Source organism: Humulus lupulus, chromosome 8, assembly GCF_963169125.1.
Source record: "Humulus lupulus chromosome 8, drHumLupu1.1, whole genome shotgun sequence".
Lineage (NCBI taxonomy): Eukaryota > Viridiplantae > Streptophyta > Magnoliopsida > Rosales > Cannabaceae > Humulus > Humulus lupulus.
Window position 1 is genome coordinate 110,788,320 of NC_084800.1, and position 6,000 is coordinate 110,794,319.

Below are 6,000 nucleotides of genomic sequence, written 5' to 3' on the forward strand. Positions count from 1 at the left end.
AGGGAGAACATCTTCCTAGCAAACTCTGCTCGCCTCCCCTGGAAGAAGCCGGAGCCGTTAAAGCACCAAAAGGGGAAGCGAGACCCCTCCAAGTTTTGCCGTTTCCACAATGACGTTGGCCACAATACCGATGACTACAGACACCTGAAGGACGAGATCGAGACTCTCATCCGAGCCGGCCCCTTGGCTCAATACGCGCGGAACAGAGTTCTCGCAGCCCGTCCGGCTCCGAAAATCCTGGTCACTCAGCCCGGGTCTCGGGTAGATCAGGATGTCCCTCCTCCAGTGATAGGAGGAGAGATCTAGGTCCTCATTTGTCTGGCACGAGCAGAGGTTCCCAAAAGAGGTACGTCAACGAACTTAAGGCTCATAATGGAGTAGAGTTTGTCCCGGAGTAGCATCTGCCAAAGCAGCAGCGATTGGAAAGGCAACCAATCATTTTTACTGAAGAAGATGCCAGCCACGTTCAGTTCCCTCATAACGACCCTCTGGTCGTAGCAGTACATCTCGCTAATCGGAGGGTTAGGAGAGTGCTAATCGATAATGGGAGTTCGGTAAACCTTCTGTTCTGGTCCACGCTGGAGAAGATGGGTTTGTCTGTCGCCGAGCTGAAGGCGACCTCCATGATGCTTTATGGTTTCTCTGGAGAAGGATCAGCGGCTATAGGGACGATCGAGCTGGTGATCACCTTAGGAGAGTGACCTCGGACAGTCTCAAAACTCCTTGAATTCGTGGTCATCGACTGTCCCGTCGCGTACAATGCCATTTTGGGTCGACCTACACTTATAGCTTTTGAAGCCATCACCTCCATCTGCCACCTCGCGCTGAAATTCCCTTCTTCCACAGGGATATGCACAGTCCGTGGCGATCAGCTTGCTGCCAAGGAATGCTACAACATTTCCATGAAGGGAAAATTGAAACCCGAGCAGTTAACAATGGCCGTCCAAGGTGGAGATGAGGAATCTCAGGAACCTTTGCCTAATCCTGAGATTGAAAAACCTCAGAGTGCCGAAGGGGAAAATATCGTCATAAGTGAGGATATTGAACCCCGAATAGGCGAGGATAAGTCCAAGCTCCAAGCTATTGAAGAGCTCAAGGAAGTAAATATCAATCCACAAAATCCCTCAAGCTTGGGAAAAACCTCTATGGCAAGAGGAAGGCGGAGCTGATCAAGTTCCTGCAGGAGAACATGGATGTGTTCGCATGGTCACACGAGGACATGGTGGGAATCAGTCCAAATGTCATCATGCACACCCTTCATTTGGATAAGAGCGTTCCAGCAAAGTCCCAGAAACAGAGGCGCCTGGGAACAACTCGAGCTGAAGCCCTAGAAGAAGAAGTAGCCCGGCTTAAGAAATGCGGCTTTATCCGTGAAGCCAAGTTTCCGATTTGGGTCGCCAATCCTGTGCTGGTCTCGAAGCCCAACGGGAAATGGCGGACCTGCATCGACTTCTTCGATCTGAATAAAGGCTGTCCCAAAGACTGTTTTCCCTTGCCAAGGATCGACCAATTGGTGGAAGCCACGGCGGGGCACGAGCTCATGTCCTTTATGGACGCGTACTCAGGCTATAATCAGATCGCCATGAATCCGGCGGACCAGGAGCACACTAGCTTCATGACCCTAACTAACGTCTATTGTTACAAGGTCATGCTGTTCGGACTGAAGAACGCTGGTGCTACATACCAGAGATTGGTGAATAGGATGTTCGCAAGCCAGATCGGGAAGAACATGGAAGTATACGTGGATGACATGCTGGTCAAGTCGAAGACTGCCAATAACCATGTTTCCGACCTGGAGGAATGCTTCAAGATACTAAGGGAGTACGACATGAGGCTTAACCCATAGAAGTGCACTTTTGGGGTCGCGTCTGGAAAATTCCTGGGTTTCATTGTTAACACTAGAGGAATCGAGGCAAACCCCGATAAGATCAAGTCATTGCTCGAGCTTCCCTCACCTAGGTCGCGAAAGGACGTCCAAGGTATGACACGAAGGGTGGTAGCCCTTAATCGATTTATTTCCAAATCCACCGATAAGTGCCTGCCATTCTACAACTTGCTCCGGGGAAATAAGAAGTTCAAGTGGACAGAGGAGTGCGAAAGTGCCTTCCTCGGCCTGAAAGCACATATGGCCAAGCCACCTGTATTGTCCAAACCAACGACAGGGGAGCCTCTTTTCCTTTACCTAGCTGTCACAGAAGATGCAGCTAGTGCCGTATTGGTCCGAGAAGAAGACAGGGTTCAAAAACCAGTCTATTACATCAGCAAGAGACTTCTCAGGGCCGAGTCCCGATACCCGTTGATGGAAAAGATGGCATTCTGTCTTATCACGACCTCCCGAAAGCTCAGGCCGTATTTCCAATCCCACTCAATACACGTCATAACCGATCAACCTTTAAGGCAGGTTTTGCAAAAACCTGAAGCATCGGGGTGCCTGTTGAAGTGGGCTATCGAGCTCAGTCAGTTTGAGATTTTGTACACCCCACGAACTGCAATAAAAATCCAGGCCCTGGCCGATTTTGTGGCAGAATGCACAGGATTCAGAGAAGATTCTGTGGAAGATTCACCCCAGGTCACCTCGGCCCGGACGTCATGGAAGATCTTCGTGGACGGCTCATCTAATGAGAACGGCTCCGGGGCTGGAATCATTTTGATATCCCTAGAAGGGCATAGATTCCACTCAACGCTGAGATTCGGATTTAAGGCGTCCAACAACGAGGCTGAATACGAAGCTTTGCTGGCCGGGCTAAGGGTAGCCCAGGAGCTGAAGGCCAGCTCCGTTTAATGCTTCAGCGATTCCCAGCTCGTGGTAAACCAGGTGCTAGATGAATATCAAGCACGAGGGATCAAGATGGCTGCTTACCTGGCCAAGGTGAAAGTTGAGCTGTCCACATTTGAACGGGGCTCAATCGAGCAGATACCTCGAGAGCAGAACGCTAATGCAGACGCCCTCGCCAAGCTCGCTACCTCCGGGGAGACGGAGGCTTTGGGGTTAGTACCAGTAGAGTTCTTGGAGAAACCAAGTATAGAAGAGGTCAGGGGGAGGTCGAGATGATCGACGCCAGACCAACCTGGATGACCCCCATCCTCAAGTATCTCACTGAAGGAAAGTTACCCGAGGGGAATAATGACGCACGACGGATACTGTACCAGGCTCCAAGGTATGCGATGGTAGACGGGGTGTTATACCGGCGTGGGCACTCCCTACCCCTCCTACGATGTGTTCTGCCAGGTGAAGCAAAGACCATCTTGCAGGAAGTGCACGAGGGATTTTGCGGGGACCACACTGGGGGGCAGAGCTTGGCCCTGAAAGTCTTAAGGCAGGGGTATTACTGGCCCACTCTGTCGAAGGACTCAGTCTCGTACGTCAATAAATGTGACAAGTGCAAGCGATTCGCCACTGTTTCCCGAGCTCCCCCAGTCGAGCTGAAGATGATCTCATCCCTGTGGCCATTCGCGGTCTGGGGAATCGACCTGGTTGGCGCCCTCCCTACTGGAAAGGGCGGGGTCCGCTACGCTGTGGTGGCTATCGACTACTTCATAAAGTGGGCTGAGGTAGAACCTTTGGCAACAATCACTTCCAAGAAAGTCCTTGACTTTGTGTTCAAAAGAATTATCTGCCAGTTCAGGCTACCAAAGAAAATCGTATCCGACAATGGGACTCAGTTCGACAACGACCTCTTCACCGAATTCTGTGAAAGGTACGGCATTGAAAAAAGTTTCTCCTCCGTGGCCTATCCCCAGGCTAATGGGTAGGTCGAGGCCGTCAATAAGACGCTAAAGGCGAGCCTTAAGAAGAGGCTGGACGAAGCCAAGGGGGTCTGGCCAGAACAACTCCCCCAGGTACTGTGGGCATACCGGACCTCGCATCGGACTCCTACGGGTCACACTCCTTTCTCCCTGGCTTTTGGGAGTGAGGCAGTCCTTCCTGTCGAGATAAAGGTATCTTCGCATAGAGTCTAGGCGTATGACCAGAAGCGTAACCACGAACTACTTTGCACGTCCCTCGACCTGATTGATGAAAGACGAGAAGATTCGCAGCTCCAGCTCGCGCATTACCAGCAAAAAATCACTCGTTACTTCAACTCGAAGGTCAAAAAACGCGCCTTTAGCATTGGCGACCTGGTCCTTAGAGGAGTCTTCTTAGCCGGTAAGGATCCCAAAGATGGAGTATTGGGACCAAACTGGGAAGGGCCATATCAAATAGCCGAGGTCATAAGGGAAGGAACCTACAAGTTAGCTCGGCTTAATGGAGAAGCGGTCCCGCGAACTTGGAACGCCATCCATTTGAAGAAATATTATCAGTAACACCCTTGTAAGGCTTATTCAGAAAGGCCATTTTTTGTTTATCAAGCAATGAGAATTAAATCTTTTTTCATTATTGTGTATATTTGCGAGTGTAATCTCAAGTAACCACGAAAGACCCTTTCCTAATTACTTGGGGGGCATATGGTGCCTGGATATAACCAGGTCGCCTTAAAGGCTTAGAAGTTGATTCAAATTGATCGATCGATGTTTTTCTTAAAAAACACGAGATATTGATAAAGGATTAACGCGAACTAAGTCCTATCCTGGATATAACCAGGTCTTAAAGCTTAGAAGCTGATTCAAATTGGTTGATCGGTGTTTTTCTTAAGAAGCACAAGATATTAATCAAGAATTAACACGAACTAAGTTTTCAAATTAACGTCCTGGATATAACCAGGCCCTAAAACTTAGAAGTTGATTCAAATTGGTTGATCGGTGTTTTTCTTAAAAAGCACAAGATATTAATCAAGAATTAACACGAACTAAGTTTTCAAATTAATGTCCTGGATATAACTAGGTCCTAAAACTTAGAAGTTGATTCAAATTGGTTGATCGGTGTTTTTCTTAAAAAGCACAAGATATTAATCAATAATTAACACGAACTAAGTTTTCAAATTAACGTCCTGGATGTAACCTGGTCCTAAAACTTAGAAGTTGATTCAAATTGATTGATCGTTGTTTTTCTTAAAAAGCATGAGATTTTAATAAAAAATTAACGCGAACTAAGTTTTTAAAGCAATGTCCGGGATGCAACCAGGACTTATATTAGAAGTTGGCTCAAAAATTGATTATGTTTTTTCCTAGAAAAGCATAAAATATCAATCGCAGCACCAACAAAAACTAAGACTATTGCCAAAACGCATAAAGGTAAAATGATGCAAATCAATTAGAAGAAAAAAGTTGGTAAAACCAATTGTCTCGAGGTTAGAAAACCTCATACAAAGTTAAAAAAAAAATGTATACAAAGGAAAAGAAGTCCTAGGCCCCGCTAGGCTGCTCCGATGAGGTCACCACCTCGCCCTCTTGCTCGGCGGCTGCGGATTTATCCCCGGTCTTGGAGGGCGCCTCGTGCTTAAGGCGAGCTTTGAATTTCTCCAAGAAGCTCTCCCAGGCATCCGCCCCCATGAAGGAGAAGTCACCATCTGGGTTATAAACCTAGCAATGGTACAACATAGCCTCCATGGAGGAGCTGGAGGCTGCCCTCTCCGTCGCCAGGGCAGCCTTGGCCTCGGCTTTTGCGGCATCCAAAGAGGTCCGAGCAGCCCTGGCCTCCTCGAGCTCAGTCCTCGCAGCAGCTAGCGCGACCTTGGTAGCCTCGGCCTCCTGCAGCTTAGGCCGGGATGTGTCCAGCTCGGCCTGCACGGTTGCCAGGGCATCTTTAGCCTCCTGCGCCTGTTTCTTGGCAGTCAAGGGCGGCCAGAACAGTCTGGTGTTCCCCCCTCATGTCATCGAGCCTGGCCCGAGATCGGGATATGATCCGGTGGAGAGCAAGGGTACCCTGCAAAAAGCCAAAAAGATGATAAGGCAACTGCCTTAGATAAAAAATAATAAACATATGATGCATAGCGAGAAAGGAATACCAAAGGCGAGGTCAACTTACCATGAGAGCCATCCCCAGCGAAGAATCCATCACATTCTTCGGGCTCCTTGTCTCGATCGCACTCAGGTCCCTCTCGGTGGCATTGTAATAATGGT